This window comes from Triticum dicoccoides, chromosome 4B (genome assembly GCF_002162155.2).
Source record: "Triticum dicoccoides isolate Atlit2015 ecotype Zavitan chromosome 4B, WEW_v2.0, whole genome shotgun sequence".
Classification (NCBI taxonomy): domain Eukaryota; kingdom Viridiplantae; phylum Streptophyta; class Magnoliopsida; order Poales; family Poaceae; genus Triticum; species Triticum dicoccoides.
In genome coordinates, this window is record NC_041387.1 from 682,311,635 (window position 1) to 682,335,196 (window position 23,562).

Sequence of the window (23,562 nt, forward strand, 5' to 3'; positions counted from 1 at the left end):
TATGGTATGATTGTTGTTCGTCCTACGGCCTAAAACCCTCCGGTTTATATAGACACCGGAGAGGGCTAGGGTTACACAGAGTCGGTTACAATGGGAGGAGATCTACATATCATATCGCCAAGCTTGCCTTCCACGCCAAGGAAAGTCCCATCCGGACACGGGACAAAGTCTTGAATCTTGTATCTTCACAGTCCTGGAGTCCGGCCAGATGTCATAGTCCGGTCATCCGGACACCCCCTAATCCGGGACTCCCTCATTAGCCCCAGAACCAGGCTTCAATGACGATTAGTCCGGCGCGCAGATTTGTCTTCGGGATTGCAAGGCGGGTTCGTCTCCAAATTCCATATACCTGTCGAATAGTGTCCGGCTTCTGGTGAATGTTGCGCTCCTTGGCTTATGCACCCAATAATGGCCATCTTCCACGTGTCAAAAGAATGCGAAAAGACAGGGCGTTTTTTCATTTTACCCCCCTAGTTGCGCAAATGGGCCGCCTATAAAAGAGGCGGGGATTTAGATCTGAATCACACCATCTTCCCTTCCCGAGCATTCATCAGAGCGCATTCAACAGAGATCCATTCCATCATGGCCGGTCAACACAGCTCCTCCTCTCGCCCCCCAGCCCTCAGCCTGGAGATTGGGAGAGGCGTTTCGTCCCGCACAGCGAGCTAGTAGTGCTTCAAACCAAGGGGCTTCTCCTCCCAGCTTACATGAGCTTAGTTTGAGCCGGGATTGCCACTTATAATGGCGGAGAGCAAGCGGAGAGCATCCCCAATCCCTCCAAAGGAGAGCGGGTATGCCTTGTCCTTTATTTAATAAGAGGGCTCGGGTTTCCAATTCATCCGTTTCTCCGGGGGCTCCTGGAGTTCTATGCCCTCCAGTTACACAACCTTACGCCTGCCTCCATATTGCATATTGTGGGCTTCGTAGCCCTTTGCGAGCTGTTTTTGGGCATCGAGGCCCATTTCATGCTGTGGAAGAAGTTGTTCTGCCTCGTGCCCTGTTCTCACAAGGGGTCGATATATCAAGTGGGCGGAGCCGAACTATGGCGCATCGCCGGGACCGTATATCTATCCGGAACCCCAAAGAAGGCGTCCGAAGATTGGCCTTCAGAATGGTTTTATATAGCAGACGTTCCTCTGCCGGACCCTGTACGGATCGGCCTCCCTGAGTTCGATAATTCTCCCTTGAAGAAGCGCCTGAGCTGGCGCCCACGGAGCCCTCAGAAGGAAAATGACAGGGACGTCCTTTACCTGATGAGCCAGATAAGGTTGTTAGCTCATTCCGGACTGACCATGATCGAGGTCATGGCCACATGCATTACGCGGGGGGTGCAGCCGCTTTAGTACAGAGGCCACCCCATGTGGGATTTCAACGGGGAGGACGACGCCACCCGGAGCGGCTGTAAGGGGCCAGATTCGGCTGCCACTCTAATGAAGATCTTGTCCGCTTTGTACAAGGGAGAAGAGGAGGAATTCCTCCGTGTCAACCCACGGGGCGGATTTTCTATGTACAATCCTCCAAGCTATGTAAGCGAACACTTTCACTTTCCCATCCATTTTCATATTCCCATAGTTAAGTGCTTAGTCTAGCAATTTTAACCCAGGAGCTACGCCAGACTATAAAGGAGATAAACAGCCCTCCTCCACAACCCGAGGACCCGGAACGGTCCCTCGACCCGGACTCGCAAGAGGACCCGGACTTATGTGTGGAGCTGATTGATGGGGTGTTTCATCAATTGAGTAAGGACAACACCTTAGTGGCCATTACGGCCGATTATCACGGACTACTTCCAGCCTCAAAGGTAACCGAGACCGAATTCCCAGTATTTTCAAGAGGATCCATCCGTGCTTATTTTCAAATACCAACGGTGTTTTTTGCAGGGGAAGTCCTTGAGGCGGAGGGCCGAGCCCGCGGCGGCTAGCCAACAAGGGCCATCGAGGCCCAGCGGGCTAAAAAGAAGTGCAAACCAGATCGAGACGCCAGCGCAACGGTACGGCGTGCAATTTTAATGCCCAGGGTTTATGCCCTCAAGGCATACAAACGCTCATGCTCTCTTCCGGAAGAAGAGCGCCCGCCGGACTATGTCCACCGGCCAGGCTTCAAGGCCGGGCCCGGAAGCGGTGGCGAACACGGGGCGCGCACCGGACGCTCCTCCGACAAAGGATGCAGACGGGCTGTCTGCCACCAATTCCAAGGTGGAGAGTACCATGAACCACAGGCGTCGCCGGACTATTCTTCGTGACGCTTGTTTTTCCCAAAAGGCGTTGGAAGCTTTTGATACGGGAGATGCGTACCTCCATGCCGCTCAAAATGGTCTAGCCAGAGCCACAAAGCAGTATGTAAAAGACATATGGGTGAGAAAATTTGATGGTTATATATGTCAGTAGCCCCCGAGATTTGAAACAGTTAGAATAACTGATTTAAGGATCATTTGTTATGCAGGATCTTACAGAAAAGAATACCCGACTGTCCTAGGAGCTGGAAGAGTGCAAAGCCCAACTTGAGGCCGCACTAGCCGCAACAGGGAAGTCCAAAGAGACCCCCTCTTGTAATATACGCTTCGAAAGATAAGTATGTTGTGAAGTGCGGCATCTGTGTAATTCTGACAATAACAGTGCAGATGGCGCCGGAGTGGATCCGGACAAGCAGCAACTCTTGCGCCAGTTAAAGGCCGGCGAGAGCGTGCTTACAAGGGTGAGGCAAGAGAAGAACAAGCTTCAAGATGCCAACACCCAGCTGGGCGAGGATCTAAAGGATGTTTGTGCTCAGCTGTCGGACTCCGTGAAGGAGAATCGGCGGCTTCGACGCGGCATTTTTAGTAAGTGCTTGAATGAACTATGAAAAGAAGAGTTCGGCGAGGAAGTCGAATTTACAGCATTATGTCTGTAGGTATGCTGATAGGTCGACCTGCGTAGGAAATGCCTAGTTCTATGGGTGACCTTCTTCCCGAGCTCTCACAACTGCATGAACGAGTTCGGCAGGTGATGCAAGGCATTGCCCAGGCCTTGTGGTCGTCCGTCTCCGTGCCCGAAGGCCTTGGAGAGCTTGCAGAGAAGCTGAAGGGAGCACGGCGGCGCTTCTGATTATGGAAGATATCGGCCTGCCGTTAAGGCGCCAGGGAAGCCTGGGCCATGGTGAAGACGCGGTACACGAAGGCTGACCCAAACCACATGGCCGAGGTCAGACCTGTGGGGCCCGATGGGAAGGAGATCCCTGTCAGTTTAGTGTACGGCCAGGTAGCGTTGGCCGCAAGATATTCCCAACAGGACTATAAAATAGACAGCCTGTTGGATGGTATTGAAGAGGAATATACCCAGTCAAATTGACTATGTAATTAAGATGACATGTAAAATGCCTTCTAGCCGGATTGTAGATCGTTTTTCATACCGGACCATTTCGCTTCAACCTCGGGACCCGATAGTCCGGAGTATGTCCGAATACCCTCTCGGTTATGTAAGAACCGGGGCATGCGTGGAGACCAGGCGTAGGGGTCATTAGTGCTTTATCAGACAAGTACCCAACTAGTTATGTTATATTACATGGTTAGTAAGAAACATCTTCCAGGGAGAATAGTTCCATTAGGGGTTCCTTTCCCTGGGAGGCATGCCCTAAAGTGCATGTCCGAACTGCAAAAAAAGCAGAAAAGCATCTGGGGGTGGATAAATAAATGAGGTAAAAATCATATTTTAGTTCACCGACCGAATATTCCCTTAAGAACGCTAGCTTTCGGCTTCACCCAGTCTGAGGTACACATCCGGCTGACCAGGCAGTAACAATCGCAGAGGTACTCCCTTTACCACCTAGCCGAACAATCGGGAACGTAGGGGTAAGCACAGGAGCTAGGCAACCCAGCTTGGCCAAAACTTAAGTCATATCGATGCATATAATGGTGAATAAAAGGGACATGCGGAATTGTGACACATGTGTTGGGCATGAGGCCCGTATGAACAAGCTTCTATTAAAGAAGCCCCCAGGTATAATGAGCGCGGGTAGCGCGTCAATTGTGTGCGAATGAGGCACAAACGAGCCCTTAGAGGGATGTAATAGAAAAGGAGGGAGAAGGAGAGAAATATAAGACAGCTAATGTGTAAAAAATAGACAGAGGAAGGAGACGAACACAGAGTCCGATGGTAGGTGTAGAATCTTCGTACGCGTGCTGCGTTCCATGGGTTCGGCTCGAGTCGGTTATCCGATGTGTTTCGCAGACAGTAAGCTCCACCAGTCAGGACTTGGTCGATTATGAAGGGACCTTCCCATTTGGGGTTGAGTTTGTCCTTTTTCTTGTCCGGTGGGTGTAGAACTAATTTGACAACATTGTAAGTTTTGGCCCGTACTTCTCTGCTTTGATATCTTCGAGCATGCTGTTGATAGAATGCGAAACGGGCTTTTGCCACATCGCGCTCCTCCTCCAATACGTCCAAATTGTCCTGCTGATCGAGTTCGGCTTCTCTTTCTTCGTACATGCGCACGCGAGGTGAGTCATGAATTATGTCACAGGGCAGGACTGCCTCTGCGCCGTATACCATAAAAAATGGTGTGAATCTGGTAGTGCGACTCGGCGTGGTTCGCAGCCCCCAGAGTACGGAGTCGAGCTCCTCTACCCAGTGCGTGTTAGATTCCTTGACGGACCGCACTAGTCTAGGTTTCATGCCGCTCATGATTAGACCATTTGCCCGTTCGACTTGACCGTTAGTTTGTGGGTGATAGACTGAAGCGTAGTCGAGCTTGATGCCCATGTTTTTGCACTAGAGTTTTACCTCATCGGCCATAAAGTTCATGCTGTTATCAGTGATGATGCTGTGGGGGACGCCGTAACGGTGTACGACCCCTGATATGAAGTCTATCACTGGTCCGGATTCGGCCGTCTTGACAGGCATGGCCTCTATCCATTTGGTGAATTTGTCAACCATGACCAATAAGTATTTTTGCTTGTGGGTTCCCCCTTTAAGGGGTCCGACCATGTCAAGCCCCCAGACCGCAAAGGGCCAGGTGATGGGTATAGTATGGAGGGCGGTGGGTGGCATATGGCTTTGGTTAGCAAATAATTGGCAGCCGACGCATCGTTGGACTAAGTCCTGAGCATCTGCCCAGGCCGTCGGCCAATAAAATCCAGTACGGAAGGCCTTGCTTACAAGGGCCCGGGCTGCGGCGTGGTGCCCGCCGAGTTCGGCATGAATTTCAGCCAGAAGGTTCCGCCCTTCCTCTTCGGAGATACACCTTTGAAGGACTCCGGCGGTGCTTTTGTTATAAAGCTCTCCTTCATGGACTTTCTAGGCTTTAGATCACCGCACTATGCAGCGTGCCTCGTTTTGGCCCTGCCTAGTTTGGTAGGCTAAGAATGGTTCTATCCTCGGGGCAATGACTGCCATTATTACGTGGGTTGAGGATGTTACTTCATTGGCAGAGCCTCCCGTTGTGTCAGAATGTTCGGTGTCAGGTGGTGCGGCTGAGTCTGGGTTGTTATTTCTGGACTCCCCTTCCCATTGTACGGATGGCTTGCATAGCCTGTCCAAGAAAATGTTGGGAGGGACTGCATCACGCTTTGCGCCGATGCGTGCCAAGACGTCTGCTGCCTGATTGTTTTCCCGGGCTATATGGTGAAGTTCGAGCCCCTCGAACCGAGCTGACATTTTTAGGACGGCATTGCGATAAGCTGCCATTTTCGGATCCTTGGCATCAAAATCTCCATTTATTTGGGATATCGCGAGGTTCGAATCCCCACGCACCTCTAGGCGTTGAATGCCCATAGAGACTGCCATCCGGAGACCATGTAGAAGGGCCTCGTATTCGGCTGCATTGTTAGAGTCCGTATACATTATTTGGAGTACATATAGAACTGTATCTCCTGTTGGGGACGTCAGAACGATGCCAGCCCCCAGACCCGCTAGCATTTTGGACCGTCGAAGTGCATCATCCAGTTAGAATATGTGTCGTACTCTTTAGGGAGTTCGGCTTCAGTCCATTTAGCGACAAAGTCGGGCAAAACATGCGACTTGATAGCTCGACGTGGCTTATAGGTTATGTCGAACGGGAGGAGCTCAATGGCCCATTTGGCAATCCGACCCGTCGCGTCGCGGTTCTTTATAATATCATTAAGAGGTACTTCAGAGGCTACTGTTATTGAACACTCTTGAAAGTAGTGTTGTAGCTTCCAAGACGCCATGAAAACTGCATACGCTATCTTTTGGTAATGCGGGTACCATGACTTGCATGGAGTGAGGACAATGGACACGTAGTAGACTGGTTTTTGAAGGGGGAATTTGTGTTCGTTCGTTTCTCGTTCAACGACGAGCACTGCACTTACAACTTGATGAGTTGCTGCAATGTATAATAGCATTGGTTCGCCGATGTTAGGCGCGACCAGGACCGGGTTTGTTGCCAATATGGCTTTTATTTCTTCGAGTCCGGCCATGGCAGCATCCGTCCACTCGAAGTGTTCGGTGCGCCGAAGGAGGCGATAAAGGGGTAATGCCTTTTCTCCCAAGCGGGAGATGAAGCGGCTTAGAGCCGCCACGCATCCAGTCAATTTTTGTATTTGTTTGAGGTCCTTTGGAATATCCAATTGTGACAGAGCTCGGATCTTGGCTGGGTTTGCTTCAATTCCTCTACCGGATACAACGAAGCCCAAGAGCTTTCCGGCTGGTACGCTGAAAACGCATTTTTCCGGGTTAAGCTTGATGTCATATGTTCGGAGGTTATCGAACGTGAGCCTCAAGTCATCTACTAGAGTTTCGACATGCTTGGTTTTGACGACCACGTCATCCACGTATGCTTCAGCTGTTTTGCCGATCTGGTTGGCCAGACATGTCTGAATCATGTGCTGATATGTTGCGCCCGCGTTTTTGAGCCTCAAGGGCATTGTGTTGAAGCAGAATGGGCCGTATGCGGTGATAAATGCCGTTGCAGCTTGGTCTGGCTGTGCCATCTTAATTTGATGGTAGCCAGAGTATGCATCGAGGAAACACAATGAATCGTGTCCTGGTGTAGCGCGATGATTTGATCGATGCGGGGGAGGGGGAAGGGATCCTTTGGGCAATCCTTGTTGAGGTCCTTGAAATCGACGCATAGGCGCCAGGATTTGTCCTTCTTCGGTACCATCACCAGGTTTGCTAGCCAGTCCGGATGTTTTATATCTCTGATGAATCCGGCTTCCAGTAGTTAGGATAGCTCCTCTCCCATGGCTTGTCTCTTAGGTACAGAGAAACGCCAAAGAGCCTGCTTAACGGGTTTGAATCCTTTTAGGATGTTTAGGCTGTGCTCGGCCAGCCTGCGTGGGATTCCTAGCATGTCTGAAGGGTGCCAGGCAAAAATGTCCCAATTTTCGCGTAGGAATTCTCGTAGTGCGGCGTCTACATCAGGGTTTAATTGCGCCCCGATGGAGGCCGTTTTTGTAGGGTCCGTTGGATGGACTCGGAATTTGACTAGTTCGTCTGCCGGTTTAAAGGAGGTGGACTTGGATCTTTTGTCGAGTATCACGTCGTCCCTGTTCACCGTGAAGCGCAGCGCAGTCAGTTCCTCGGCTGCTAGGGCTTCGGATAATGCCTCAAGGGCCAGTGCGGCTGTCTTGTTTTCAACGTGGAGTGCTATGTTCGGGTCACTAGCAAGAGTGATGATTCCGTTGGGTCCGGGCATTTTGAGCTTCATGTACCCGTAATGGGGTATAGCTTGAAAAATTGTGAATGCCTCTCGCCCTAACAGAGCGTGGTATCTGCTGCTGAACGGGGCCACTTGAAATGTGACCTCCTCGGACCTGTAATTATCCGGCGTGCCGAACACCACGTCCAGTGTGATTTTTCCTGCACAGCGCGCTTCCGGACTGGGGATTATTCCTCTAAAGGTTGTGTTGCTTCGCTCAATGCGGCTCCAGTCTATTTCCATTTTTCGAATAGTTTCCTCATAAATGAGGTTCAATCTGCTGCCACCGTCCATGAGTACCATGGTAAGTCGAAAGCCGTCCACTATCGGACTGAGGACCAATGCGGCTGGTGCTCGGGCTGTTCGGAATTTAGGTTTGTCACTAGCATTAAAGGTAATAGCCGTATCACTCCATGGGTTTATTGTTGCTACCTGGTAGACTTCGGTAAGGCTGCGGAGTGTTTGGTTCCGCATATTGTTTGATGCGAAAGTCTCGAAGATTGTTGATACCATACTGGTGTTCCTGGGCTGGTGCTCTGCAGATTCTGGAGTTAGAAGCTCCTCGCCACTTCTGGCCACCTGCCGGAGTATCCAACATGCTCTAAGGCTATGATTTGGTGTGACGCCCTCTATACTATAAATTTTATAGGGTCCATTGAGCCATCCCTCCAGTACGGTTCCATGCCCTATAGAGGGTTTTTTTTTGGTGTTTAACCCAGGTCCTTGGCGATAATGCGCCCTTTTATTTTGGACCGGGGTTGTATTCAGGGCCGGATCATCCCAGAATTTTATTTTGGTTTTCCGGATGCTTTCCATCGCACAGTATTTTCGTACCATGGATGCCAAGTCAGCGAAGCATGTAATATCACGGCGACTTATGGCGTTGAGGATTCCGATGTCCGTGCAATTATTGCAGAAGGATGAAATTGCATCCTCCTCGTGGCAGTCCTCTATCCTGTTCATAACCAGGAGGAATCTGGCCCAGTAATAATGTACTGTTTCCGTGTGTTCTTGCCGAATTTGGGATAGATCCCTTATGTTAGGGTGGGCGGGTGGAGTTAAATCCGGAATCTCGCCCGATCTGAGGCTCAGGGGCCAAGGAGTTTCCGAATTCGGAAGCTTGGGTTCTTGGATGTTGTCCAATGAATCTGGCCCGCTACCTGACTTTAGGTTCGGGGCTTGAGTGACGTCCTCCTCTCCGCGGGTATCCGGCTTGGAGGGATCGGGAATCCGGACATATTTGGTCCTTAAGATGGGTATAGATTCGCCGCATTGTTCCTCCACCACTGTGACGTGGTGGGTGACCTGGGGAGAATCAATTTCTCTCGAATCAGGTTTAAGCCCAATCTGATCTTAGTTTGTAGCGACTCCCAGGGCGGCGATGCGATCCAAGAGCTCGTTTAAGGAAGAGAGCTCCATCGGATCTAACTACTCGGCGAGTTCCGAGTTGACGTGGAGATTGCTTTCGATGACCCAAGAAGTCATCGTCGGCGCGGCGGCCGAACAGGCGGTCATATGAAAACTGCCTAGCCGGAGAGCTTGGCCGATAGCCAAAGCTCCTTTGGCGACAGCGCCGTCTTTAAAGACGGGATGCGGCATCCTTCCTGATGGCGACGGCACAGAGGAACTCTCAATGAAAGCACCAATGTCGGTGTCAAAACCGGCGGATCTCAGGTAGGGGTCCTGAACTGTGCGTCTAGGCGGATGGTAATAGGAGACAAGGGACACGATGTTTTTACCCAGGTTCGGGCCCTCTCGATGGAGGTAAAACCCTACTCCTGCTTGATTAATATTGATGATATGGGTAGTACAAGAGTAGATCTACCACGAGATCAGAGAGGCTAAACCCTAGAAGCTAGCCTATGGTATGATTGTTGTTCATCCTACGGACTAAAACCGTCCGGTTTATATAGACACCGGAGAGGGCTAGGGTTACACAGAGTCGGTTACAATGGGAGGAGATCTACATATCATATCACCAAGCTTGCCTTCCACGCCAAGGAAAGTCCCATCTGGACACGGGACGAAGTCTTCAATCTTGTATCTTCATAGTCCAGGAGTCCGACCAAATGTCATAGTCCGGTCATCTGGACACCCCCTAATCCGAGACTCCCTCAGTCGCCACCTCGGTTGTTGCCCCTGTAATACTCACGTTGGTCCTATCATTATTTGCAACCAGATCTTTTTATATACTTACATAAGGTACTACTTACCTTCATTGTCCTTGAGCTGCTTCTTGGCAAGGCCGAGCTCTTTCTCGGACCGCTCGAGGCTCTGCTTCAATGCATCGACCTCCGCAGTCAATGCGGCAGAGGTCAGCAGCGCAGCCTGCATTCCCATATTGACATACTTATGTTAGACTCCTGTGTATATCTTTTTAGATCCTAAGTCTGGCTTTTCTTTCCGAACACCAAACTGAGCATCAGGGGCTACTGTCTATGCGGTAATATTTTTACATGTCTTAAATACATACCTCAAAGCCTGTTAGAAGGCTCGTACAGGCTTCCGTCAGCCCGCTCTTGGCGGACTGAACCTTCTAGATCACCACACTCATAATAGTGCGGTGCTCCTCGTCGATGGAGGCGCCGTTAAGCACCTCCAGCAAATTATCCGGTGCCTCCGTTTGGACGGAGGTCACCGGTGTCGTAGGCTTGCCCTTCTTACTAGGGGGCTGCCTGCCGGACTCTGGAACCACTGAAGGTTCCGGTGTGGTGTCTGGACCAGGTCTGGACTTAGAGCCCTTTGGGGTTTCATCCCCTTTGTGCCTGGAGTCCAGGAGGTCGCCTTGCGGCGCCTTTAGGACCACCTCCTCCTGGCTTGGCCCCTTTTGGGACTCCACCTCGGCATCGTCCATAGGGCGAGGGGAGGCAGTAGTCGGGAGTGAAAGACTATTCACATCCGACGAATCCAGGGAGCCGCTCGACAAAGTGTCGAGCCGGGCCTTGGGCGGACTGCATGATTATATTCGGCGTCAGAAGATATTGTGCAATAAAGGAACGCCATGAGTTATTCTGGTATCCGGATACTTACGATTTTGCCAGGGGCTTGGCCCTGGATGGCCACTCCTATTCGCCGTCGTCGGCGTTGGTGGAGTAGTCTGGAGGAAGGGTCTTTCCCTTGTTGGACCCTCCGGTCCCCCTAGTTGGGGAGGCTTTCCTTTTCTTTCCTCCCCCTGTTAGAGGGGGAGCGGACTCTTCTTCCTCCTCCTCGTCTCCGTGGGAGGAGTGTGCTTTGGAATCATCGGACGATGAATCCGATAACACCAGGCGCCGGGAACTCTTTCGAGTTCCTGTGGCCATCTTCTTGGCCTTCTTCTCCGGCACCACGTAAGGTGTCGGGACCAGCAGCTTCGCCAAGCGGGCACCTGCTGGGCCTTCGTGCAAAGGAACCGGACAATTGATCTGTCCGGACTTCTTCTGCCAGTCCTGTCAAAGGAACGGGAGCTTAGATCCCGCATAGAGTCAAACTATGAAAAACAAGTATCCCGTAAAGGGTAAAACAAGCTTACTACGCTGGCTTGGCTCTTCGCGCAGAATCCGCGATCCTTGGTAATGGGAGGGGGAACCTCGGCGCCCTTGAATAGCACCGTCCAGGCATCCACGTGCGTTGTGTCAAAGAGCCTGGACAAAGTTTGGTGCTGGGCCAGGTTGAACTCCCACAAGTTAAAAGACCATCTTTGACACGGGAGGATCCGGCTGAAGAGCATGACCTGGACTACGTTGACAAGTTTAACCTTCTTGTCCACTAGGTTTTGGACGCAGGTTTGGAGTCCGGTCAGCTCTCCCGAATTACCCCACGACAGGCTCGTCTCTTTCCAGGAGGTGAGCCATGTGGGGCTGCCAGATTGGAATTCGGGGGCCGCTGCCCATTCAGGTTCACATGGCTCGATGATGTAGAACCACCTTGATCACCACCCTTTGATGGTTTCCACAAAGGAGCCCTCGAGCCATATGACGTTAGGCATCTTGCCCAACATGGCGCCTCCGCACTCCGCTTGCTGGCCGCCCACTACCTTCGGCTTGACATTGAAGGTCTTCAGCCATAAGCCGAAGTGGCGCTTGATGCGGAGGAAGGCCTCGCACATGACGATAAACGCCGAGATGTTGAGGATAAAGTTCGGGGCCAGATCGTGGAAATCCAGGCCGTAGTAGAACATGAGCCCCTGGACAAATGGGTGGAGTGGGAAGCCCAGTCCGCGGAGGAAATGGGGGAGGAACACCACCCTCTCATGGGGCCTGGGGGTGGGGATGAGCTGCCCCTCATCTGGAAGCCGGTGCGCAATGTCGTTGGACAAGTATCCGGCTTTCCTCAACTTTTTGACATGCCCCTCCATGACGGAGGAGGCCATCCACCTGCCTCCCGCTCCATACATAGATGGAGAAGGTTGAGGTGGGAAGTGCGGACTTGGGCGCTGGAGCTCGAGTGTGTGGAAATGGATAAGCAAAGGAGGAAGAAGGCGTAGATGGAAAAGGTGGATCCTTATCCCCTTATATGGGCAGACGAAACTATGTGCCCCCGCCAGCCTGGTAAAACTCGCTTATCTCCCAAGCACCATGATGAATGGCACGGTTGGGTTACCCACGCCCGTATTGATGAGAGTCCCAGAATAAGGGGACACGATCTCTGCTTCGACAAGACGTGCCAAGGAAACCACCTCACTAAACGCACCGAGGTGGGACAGTAAAACGATTCGAACAAAGGCTTGGTCGTGGCGTGATGTCACGCTACGGAATACGTCAGCAGGTTAGATTTGTGCAAATATTATTCTCTCTATGGTGGTATGTGGAACTTATTTTGCAGAGCCGGACACTATCCTTGCGTTAAAATTCTTCTATGAAGTATTCGGAGGAGGAACCCGCCTTGCAATGCCGAAGACAATCTGCGCGCCGAACTCGTCGTCATTGAAGCCTGGTTCAGGGGCTACTGAGGGAGTCCTGGATTAGGGGGTGCCGGATGACCAGACTATAACCTTTGGCCGGACTCCTGGAATATGAAGATACAAGATTGAAGACTTCGTCTCGTGTCCGGATGGGACTTTCCTTGGCGTGGAAGGCAAGCTTGGCGATACGGATATGTAGATCTCCTTCCATTGTAACCGACTCTGTGTAACCCTAGCCCTCTCCGGTGTCTATATAAACCAGAGGGTTTTAGTCCGTAGGACGAACACCAATCATACCATAGGCTAGCTTCTAGGGTTTAGCCTCTCTGATCTCATGGTAGATCTACTCTTGTACTACCCATATCATCAATTTTAATCAAGCAGGAATAGGGTTTTACCTCCATCGAGAGGGCCCGAACCAGGGTAAAAACATCGTGTCCCTTGTATCTCGTTACCATCCGCCTAGACGCATAGTTCGGGACCCCCTACCCGAGATCCGCCGGTTTTGACACGGACAGGGTCCCAGAGTGATTTCCTTGATTAATGAACCCCGGGGTGCGTTTACGTCCTGGTCATAAATAATCCTAGGTTTGTCCAATCCTCGGCTCTTTCACGGACTATTACTCACCATATTGGGGTCCAAAGCAATTTCCACGGTTGTCGAACCCCAAGTTGTGCTTACGTGTTGGTCGTCAAGACTCGCAGTTTGGGCCGATTCTGGCCCGTTGCTTTGACTATTACTTAGTTTTGGGGTCCCGAAGTGGTTTCCACGAGTGACGAACCTCGGCGTGTGTTTACCTGCCGGTTATCAACACTCATATTTTTGGCCGATTTTGGTCCGTTTCATGCACTATTACTCACCATTTTCGGTCCCAGGGCGATTTCCATGATTGATGATCTGAGGGGTGCGTTTACGTGTCCGTCATCAACAATCAGAGTTTTCACTAATTCTGACCCGTTTCCTGGACTACTACTCACCGTTTAGGGGTCCAGAAGTGATTTCCATAGTTGTTGAACCCCAAGGTTTGCTTACGTCTTGGCCATCAACACTCGCAGTTTTGGCCGATTCTGGCCCGTTTCGTTGACTATTACTCACTATTTTGGGGTCCCGGAGTGATTCCATGATTGACGAACCCCGGGGTGCGTTTACGTGTCAGTTATCAACACTCGCGGTTTTTATCGATTCTGACCCGTTTCATGGACTATTACTCATCGTTTTAGAGTCCCAAGCGAATTCCATGGTTCTTGCACCCCAAGGCTCGCTTACGTGTTGGTCATCAACAATCGCAGTTTTGGCCAATTCTGGCCCGTTTCTTGGACTATTACTCACTATTTTGGGGTCCCAGAGTGATTTCCACGATTAACAAACCCCGGGGTGCGTTCACGTCCCGGACATCAATACTCCTAGGTTTGTCCAATTCTATGCTCTTTCATGGACTATTACTCACCGTTTTGGGGTCCCAAAGCGATTTCCATGGTTGGTGAACCCCAAGTTGTGCGTTTACATGTCCGTCGTCAACACTCACAGTTTTGACCAATTCTGACCTGTTTCGTGCAGTATTACTCACCGTTTTGGAGTCCCAAAGCGAATTCCATGGTTGTTGAACCCCAAGGCACCCTTACGTGTCGGTCATCAACAATCGCAGTTTTGGCCGATTTTGGCCCATTTCCTGGACTATTATACACTATTTTGGGGTCCCAGAGTGATTTCCACGATTAACGAACTCCGGGGTGCATTTACGTGTCGGTCATCAACACTCATAGTTTTGGCCGATTCTGGCCCGTTTCATTGACTATTACCCACTGTTTTGGGGTCCCAGAGTGATTTCCATGATTAACAAACCCCGGGATGCGTTTACGTCCCGGTCATCAATAGTCCTAGGTTTTTCCAATTCTGGGCTCTTTCGTGGACAATTACTCAATGTTTTGGGGTCCCAAAGCGATTTCCATGGTTGTCGAACCCCAAGCTGTGCTTACGTGTTGGTCGTCAAGACTCGCAGTTTGGGTCGATTCTGGCCCATTTCTTTGACAATTACTTAGTTTTGGGGTCCCGAAGTGATTTCCACAATTGATGAACCTCAGCATGCATTTATGTGCCGGTCATCAACACTCACATTTTTGGCCGGTTCTGGTACGTTTCATGCACTATTACTCATCGTTTTGGGTCCCAGGGCGATTTCCACGATTGATGATCCAAGGGGTGCGTTTACGTGTCTGTTGTCAACACTCATAGGTTTGACCAATTCTGACCCGTTTCATGGACTACTACTCACCGTTTTGGGGCCCCGAAGCGATTTCCATAGTTGTTGAACCCCTAAGGTGCGCTTACGTCTCGGTCATCAACATTTGCAGTTTTGGCCGATTATGGCCCGTTTCGTGGACTATTACTCCCTGCTTTGGGGTCCCAGAGTGATTCCACGATTAACGAACCCCGGGGTGCATTTACGTGTCAGTTATCAACACTCGCGGTTTTTGTCGATTCTGACCCGTTTCGTGGACTATTACTCACCGTTTTAGAGTCCCAAAGCGAATTACATGGTTGTTGAACCCTAAGGCGCGCTTATGTGTCGGTCATCAACAATCGCAGTTTTGGCCGATTCTGGCCCGTTTCTTCTACTATTACTCACTATTTTGGTGTCCTGGAGTGATTTCCACGATTAACAAACTCCGGGATGCGTTTACATGTCAGTCATCAACACTCATAGTTTTGGCTGATTCTGACCCGTTTCATGGACTATTAATCACTATTTTTGGGTCCCAGAGTGATTTCCACGATTAATGAACCCCGGGGTGCGTTTACGTCTCGTTCATCAATAATCCTAGGTTTGTCCAATCCTCGGCTCTTGGGGTACAAAGCGATTTCCATGGTTGTCGAAACCCAAGTTGTGCTTACGTGTTGGTCGTAAAACTTGTAGTTTCGGCCGATTCTGGCCCGTTTCTTTGACTATTACTTAGTTTTGGGGTCCCGAAGTGATTTCCAGGAGTGACGAGCCTCGGCGCGTGTTTACGTGTCGGTCATCAACACTCACATTTTTGGCTTATTCTAGTCCGTTTCGTGCACTATTACTCACCGTTTTGGGTCCCAGGGCGATTTCCATGATTGATGATCCGAGGGGTAAGTTTACGTGTCCGTCATCAACACTCACAATTTTGACCAATTCTGGCCCGTTTCGTGGACTACTACTCTCCGTTTTGGGGTCACGAAGCGATTTCCATAGTTATTGAACCCCAAGGTCCGCTTACGTCTTGGTCATCAACACTCACAGTTTTGGCCGATTCTAGCCCGTTTCGTTGACTATTCTCACTATTTTGGGGTCCACGAGTGATTCCATGATTGACGAACCCAGGGTGCGTTTACGTGTCAGTTATCAACACTCGCGGTTTTTGTCGATTCTGACCCGTTTCATGGACTATTACTCGTCGTTTTAGAGTACCAAACCATATTCCATGGTTGTTGAACACCAAGGCGTGCTTACGTGTTGGTCATCAACAATCGCAGTTTTGGTTGATTCTGGCCCGTTTCTTGGACTATTACTCACTATTTTGGGGTCCCATAGTGATTTCCACGATTAACGAACCCCGAGGTGCGTTTACATCCCGGTAATCAATAATCCTAGGTTTGTCCAATTCCGGGCTCTTTCATGGACTATTACTCACCGTTCTGGGGTCCCAAAGTGATTTCCATGGTTGTCGAACCCCAAGTTGTGCGTTTACGTGTCTGTCGTCAACACTCACAGTTTTGACCAATTCTGAACTGTTTCGTGGACTAGTACTCACTGTTTTATAGTCCTAAAGCGAATTCCATGGTTGTTGAACCCCAAGGCGCGCTTACGTGTTGGTCATCAACCATCGTAATTTTGGCCGATTCTGGCCCGTTTCTTGGACTATTACACACTATTTTGGGGTCCCGGAGTGATTTCCACGATTAACGAATTTTCAGTTGCGTTTATGTGTCGGTCATCAACACTCATAGTTTTGGCTGATTCTAGCCCGTTTCATGGACTATTACTCACTGTTTTGGGGTCCTAGAGTGATTTCCACGATAAACGAACCCCGGGGTGCGTTTACGTCCCGGTCATCAATAATCCTCGGTTTGTCCAATTCTGGGCTCTTTCATGGACTATTACTCACCATTTTGGGGTCCCAAACCGATTTCCATGGTTGTCGAAGCTTACGTGTTGGTCGTCAAGACTCGCAGTTTGGGTCGATTCTGGCCCGTTTCTTCGACTATTACTTAGTTTTGGGGTCCCGAAGTGATTTCCATCATTGATGAACCTTGGCGTGCGTTTACATGCCGGTTGTCGGTGTCAAAACCGGCGGATCTCGGGTAGGGGGTACCGACCTGTGTGTCTTAGGCTGATGGTAACAGGAAGCAAGGGACACAATGTTTACCCAGGTTCGGGCCCTCTCGATGGAGGTAAAACCCTACTTCCTGCTTGATTAATATTGAAGATATGTGTAGTACAAGAGTAGATCTACCACGAGATCGTAGAGGTTAAACCCTAAGAGCTAGCCTATTATGGTATGACTGTAATTGTGATCGGCCTTCTAAGGACCATCCTCTCCGGTTTATATTGACACCGAAGAAGGCTAGGGTTTACATGGAGTCAGTTCCAAGGAAGGAAATATAATATCCGGATCGCCAAGCTTGTCTTCCACGCAAAGGAGAGTCCCATCCGGACACGGGCCAAAGTCTTGAGTCTTGTATCTTCACGCTTCAATAGTCTGGACGATGTATACAGTCTGGCTGTCCGGATACCCCCTAATCTAGGACTCCCTCACCGGTCATCAACACTCACATTTTTGGCCGATTCTGGTCCGTTTTCTGCACTATTACTCACCGTTTTGGGTCCCAGGGCGATTTCCATGATTGACGATCCAAGGGGTGCGTTTACGTGTCCGTCATCAACATTCACAGGTTTGACCAATTCTGACCCATTTCATGGACTACTACTCACCGTTTTGGGGCCCCTAAGCGATTTCCATAGTTGTTGAACCCCTAAGGTGCGTTTACGTGTCGGTCATCAACACTCATAGTTTTTGGCTGGTTCTGGCCCGTTTTGTGGACTATTACTCACTACTTTGGGGTCCCAGAGTGATTCCACGATTAACGAACCCTAGGGTGCGTTTACGTGTCAGTTTATCAACACTCACAGTTTTTGTCGATTCTGACCCGTTCCATGGTTGTTGAACCCCAAGGCGCGCTTACGTGTCGGTCATCAACAACCGCAGTTTTGGCCGATTCTGGCCCGTTTCTTGGACTATTACTCACTATTTTGGGGTCCCACTGTGATTTCCACGATTAACGAACTCCGGGATGCGTTTACATGTCTGTCATCAACACTCATAGTTTTGGCCGATTCTGGCTCGTTTCGTGGACTATTACTCACTGTTTTGGGGTCCTAGAGTGATTTCCACGATTAACGAACCCCGGGGTGCGTTTACGTCCCGGTCATCAATAATCCTTGGTTTGTCCAATTCTGGGGTCTTTCATGGACTATTAATCACCGTTTTGGGGTCCCAATGTGATTTCCATGGTTGTCGAACCCCAAGTTGTGCTTACGTGTTGGTCGTCAAGACTCGCAATTTGGGCCGATTCTGGCCCGTTTCTTTGACTATTACTTAGTTTTGGAGTCCCGAAGTGATTCCCACGAGTGACAAACCTCGGCGTGTGTTTACGTGCCGGTCATCAACACTCACATTTTTGGCCGATTTTGGTCCGTTTCGTGCACTATTACTCATCGTTTTGGGTCCCAGGGCGATTTCCATGATTGATGATCCAATGGGTGCGTTTACGTGTCCGTCATCACCACTCACAGTTTTGACCAATTCTAACCCGTTTCGTGGACTACTACTCACGATTTTGGGGTCCCGAAGCGATTTCCATAGTTGTTGAACTCCAAGGTGCGCTTATGTCTCGGTCATCAACACTCGCAGTTTTGGCCGATTCTGGCCTGTTTCCTTGACTATTACTCACTATTTTGGGGTCCCGTAGTGATTCCACAATTGATGAACCCCGAGGTATGTTTACGTGTCAGTTATCAACACTCGTGGTTTTTGTTGATTTTGACCCGTTTCATGGACGATTACTCATCGTTTTAGAGTCCCAAAGCAAATTCCACGGTTGTTGAACCCCAAGGCACGCTTACGTGTTTACATGTCCGTCATCAACACTCACAGTTTTGACCAATTCTGAGCCGTTTCGTGGACTATTACTCACCGTTTTAGAGTCCCAAAGTGAATTCCATGGTTGTTGAACCCCAAGGCGCCCTTACGTGTCGTTCATCAATAATCGCAGTTTTGACCAATTCTGGCCAGTTTCTTGGACTATTACACACTATTTTGGGGTCCCAGAGTGATTTCCACTATTAACGAACTCCGGGTGCGTTTAAGTGTCGGTCATCAACACTCATAATTTTGGCCGATTCTGGCCCGTTTCATGGAGTATTACTCACTGTTTTGGGGTCCCAGAGTGATTTCCACGATTAACGAACCCCGGGGTGCGTTTACGTCCCGGTCATCAATAATCCTAGGTTTGTCTAATTCTGGGCTCTTTCACGGACTATTACTCGCTGTTTTGGGGTCCCAAAGCGATTTCCATGGTTGTTGAACCCCAAGTTGTGCGTTTACGTGTCCGTCATCAACAATCACAGTTTTGACCAATTCTGACCCGTTTCGTGCACTACTACTCACCGTTTCGGGGTCCCGAAGCGATTTCCATAGTTGTTGAACCCCAAGGTGCACTTACGTCTCGGTCATCAACACTCGCAGTTTTGGCCGATTTTGGCCCGTTTCCTTGACTACTACTCACTATTTTGGGGTCCCGGAGTGATTCCACGATTGATGAACCCCGAGGTGTGTTTACGTGTCAGTTATCAACACTCGTGGTTTTTGCCGATTTTGACCCGTTTCATGGACTATTACTCATCGTTTTAGAGTCCCAAAGCAAATTCCATGGTTATTGAACCCCAAGGCGCGCTTACGTGTTGGTCATCAACAATCGAAGTTTTGGCCGAGCCCATTTCTTTGACTATTACTCACTATATTAGGGTCCAAGAGTGATTTCCACGATTAACGAACCCCGGGGTGCGTTTATGTCCCGCTCATCAGTAATCCTAGTTTTATCCAATTCTGGGCTCTTTCATGGACTATTACTCACCGTTTTGGGGTCCAAAAGCGATTCCCATGGTTGTCGAACCCCATGTTGTGTGTTTACGTGTCCGTCGTCAACACTCACAGTTTTGACCAATTCTGACCCGTTTCGTGGACTATTACTCACCGTTTTAGAGTCCCAAAGCGAATTCCATGGTTGTTGAACCCCAAGGCGCCCTTACGTGTCGTTCATCAATAATCGCAGTTTTGACCAATTCTGGCCAGTTTCTTGGACTATTACACACTAGTTTGGGGTCCCGGAGTGATTTCCACTATTAACCAACTCCGGGTGTGTTTAAGTGTCGGTCATCAACACTCATAATTTTGGCCGATTCTGGCCCGTTTCATGGACTATTACTCACTGTTTTGGGGTCCCAGAGTGATTTCTTAACGAACCCCGGGGTGCGTTTACGTCCCGGTCATCAATAATCCTAGGTTTGTCTAATTCTAGGCTCTTTCACGGACTATTACTCACTGTTTTGGGGTCCCAAAGCGATTTCCATGGTTGTCGAACCCCAAGTTGTGCGTTTACGTGTCCATCATGAACACTCACAGTTTTGACCAATTCTGACCCGTTTCGTGCACTACTACTCACCGTTTCGGGGTCCCGAAGCGATTTCCATAGTTGTTGAACCCCAAGGTGCGCTTACGTCTTGGTCATCAACACTCGCTGCTTTGGTCGATTCTGGCCCGGTTCGTTGACTATAACTTACTGGTTTGGGGTCCCGGAGTGATTCCAATATTGACGAACCCCGGGATGTGTTTACGTGCCCATTATCAACACTCGCGGTTTTTGTCGATTCTGACCCGTTTCATGGACTATTACTCATCGTTTTAGAGTCCCAAACAAATTTCATTGTTGTTGAACCCCCAAGGAGCGCTTACGTGTTGGTCATCAATAATCGTAGTTTTGGTCGATTCTGGCCCGTTTCTTGGACTATTACACACTATTTTGGTGTCCCGAAGTGATTTCCATGATTAACGAACTCCGGGATGCATTTATGTGTCGGTCATCAACACTCATAGTTTTGGCTGATTCTGACCCGTTTCATGGAATATTACTGACTAGTTTGGGGTCCCAAAGTAATTTCCTCGATTAACGAACCCCGGGGTGCGTTTACGTCCCGGTCATCAATAATCCTAGGTTTGTCCAATCCTGGGCTCTTTCATGGACTATTACTCACCGTTTTGGGGTCCAAAGCGATTTCCATGGTTGTCGAACCCCAAGTTGTGCTTACATGTTGGTCGTCAAGACTCGCAGTTTGGGCCAATTCTGGCCTGTTTCTTTGACTATTACACACTATTTGGGGGTCCCAGAGTGATTTCCATGATTGACACACCTCGGCAATCGTTTACGTGCCGGTCATCAACACTCACATTTTTGGCTGATTCTAGTCCTTTTCATGCACTATTACTCACCGTTTTGGGTCTCAGGGCGATTTCCACGATTGACGATCCAAGGGGTGTGTTTACGTGTCCGTCGTCAACACTCACAGTTTTGACCAATTCTGACCCGTTTCGTGGACTATTACTCACCATTTTGGGGCCCCGAAGCGATTTCCATAGTTGTTCAACCCCAAGGTGCGCTTACGTGTCTGTCATCAACACTCACAGTTTTCGCCGATTCTGGCCTGTTTCATGGACTATTACTCGCTGTTTTGGGGTCCCGGAGTAATTTCCACGCTTGACGAACCCCGAGGTGCGTTTACATGTTTGTCATCAACACTTGCGGTTTTTGTCGATTCTGACCCGTTTCGTGGACTATTACTCACCGTTTTAGAGTCCCAAAGCGATTTCCATGGTTGTTGAACCTCGAGGCGCGCTTACGTGTTGGTCATCAACAATTGATCTTTAGGCCGATTCTGACCCGTTTCGTGGACTATTACTCACCGTTTTAGAGTCCCAAAGCGAATTCCATGGTTGTTGAACCCCAAGGCACGCTTACGTGTCAGTCATCAACAATCGCAGTTTTGGCCGATTCTGGCCCATTTCTTGGACTATTACTCACTATTTTGGTGTCCCAAAGTGATTTCCACGATTAACGAACTCCGGGATGCGTTTATGTGTCGGTTATCAACACTCATAGTTTTTGGCTAATTCTGACCCGTTTCATGGACTATTACTCACTGTTTTGGGGTTCGCGAGTGATTTCCACGATTAATGAACCCCGGGGTGCGTTTACATCCCGGTTATCAATAATCCTAGGTTTGTCCAATCCTGGGCTCTTTCATGGACAATTACTCACCGTTTTGGGGTCCAAAGTGATCTCCATGGTTGTCGAACCCCAAGTTTTGCTTACGTGTTGGTCGTCAAGACTCGCAGTTTGGGCAGATTCTAGCCCGTTTCTTTGACTATTACTTAGTTTTGGGGTCCCGAAGTGATTTCCACGAGTGACGAACCTCGGCGTGTGTTTACGTGTCTGTCATCAACACTCACATTTTTGACCAATTCTGACCCATTTCATGGACTACTACTCACTGTTTTAGGGTCCCGAAGTGATTTCCATAGTTGTAGAACCCCAAGGTCCGCTTACGTCTCGGTCATCAACACTCGCAGTTTTTGCCGATTCTGGCCCGTTTCGTTGACTATTACTCACTATGTTGGGGTCCCGGAGTGATTCCACGATTGACGAACCAAGGGGTACGTTTACGTGTCAGTTATCAACACTCGCGCGGTTTTTTTCGATTCTGACCCATTTCATGGACTATTACTCCTGGTTTTAGAGTCCCAAAGCAAATTCCATGGTTGTTGAACCCCAAGGCGCGCTTACGTGTTGGTGATCAATAATCGCTGTTTTGGTTGATTCTAGCCCGTTTCTTGGACTATTACTCACTACTTTGGGGTCCCAGAGTGATTTCCACGATTAACGAACCCCGGGATGCGTTTACATCCCTGTCATTAATAATTCCAGGTTTGTCCAATTCTAGGCTCTTTCATGGACTATTACTCACCGTTTTGGGGTCCCAAAGCGATTTCCATGGTTGTCAAACCCCAAGTTGTGCGTTTACGTGTTTGTCGTGAACACTCAAAGTTTTGACCAATTCTGACCCGTTTCGTGGACTATTACTCACCATTCTAGAGTCCTAAAGCGAATTCCATGGTTGTTGAACCCCAAGGCACGCTTACGTGTCGGTCATCAACAATCGCAGTTTTGGCCGATTCTGGCCCGTTTTTTGGACTATTACACACTTTTTTGGGGTTCGGTAGTGATTTCCATGATTAACGAATTTCGGGTTGCGTTTACGTGTCGGTCATCAACCACTCATAGTTTTGCCAATTCTAGACCGTTTCGTGGACTATTACTCACTGTTTTGGGGTCCTAGAGTGATTTCCACAATTAACGAACCCTGGGGTGCGTTTACGTCCGGGTCATCAATAATCCTTGGTTTGTCCAATTCTGGGCTCTTTCATGGACTATTACTCACCATTTTGGGGTCCCAAAGCGATTTCCACGATTGACGATCCAAGGGGTGTGTTTACGTGTCCGTCGTCAACACTCACAGTTTTGACCAATTCTGAACCGTTTCATGGACTATTACTCACCGTTTTAGAGTCCTAAAGCGAATTCCATGATTGTTGAACCCCAAGGCGCGCTTACGTGTTGGTCATCAACAATCGCAATTTTGGCCGATTCTGGCCTATTTCTTGGACTATTACACACTATTTTGGGGTCCCGGAGTGATTTCCACGATTAACGGATTTTCGGGTGCGTTTACGTGTCGGTCATCAACACTCATAGTTTTGGCTGATTCTAGCCCGTTTCATGGACTATTACTCACTGTTTGGGGGTCCTAGAGTGATTTCCACGATAAACGAACCCCGGGGTGCGTTTACGTCCCGGTCATCAATAATCCTCGGTTTGTCCAATTCTGGGCTCTTTCATGGACGATTACTCA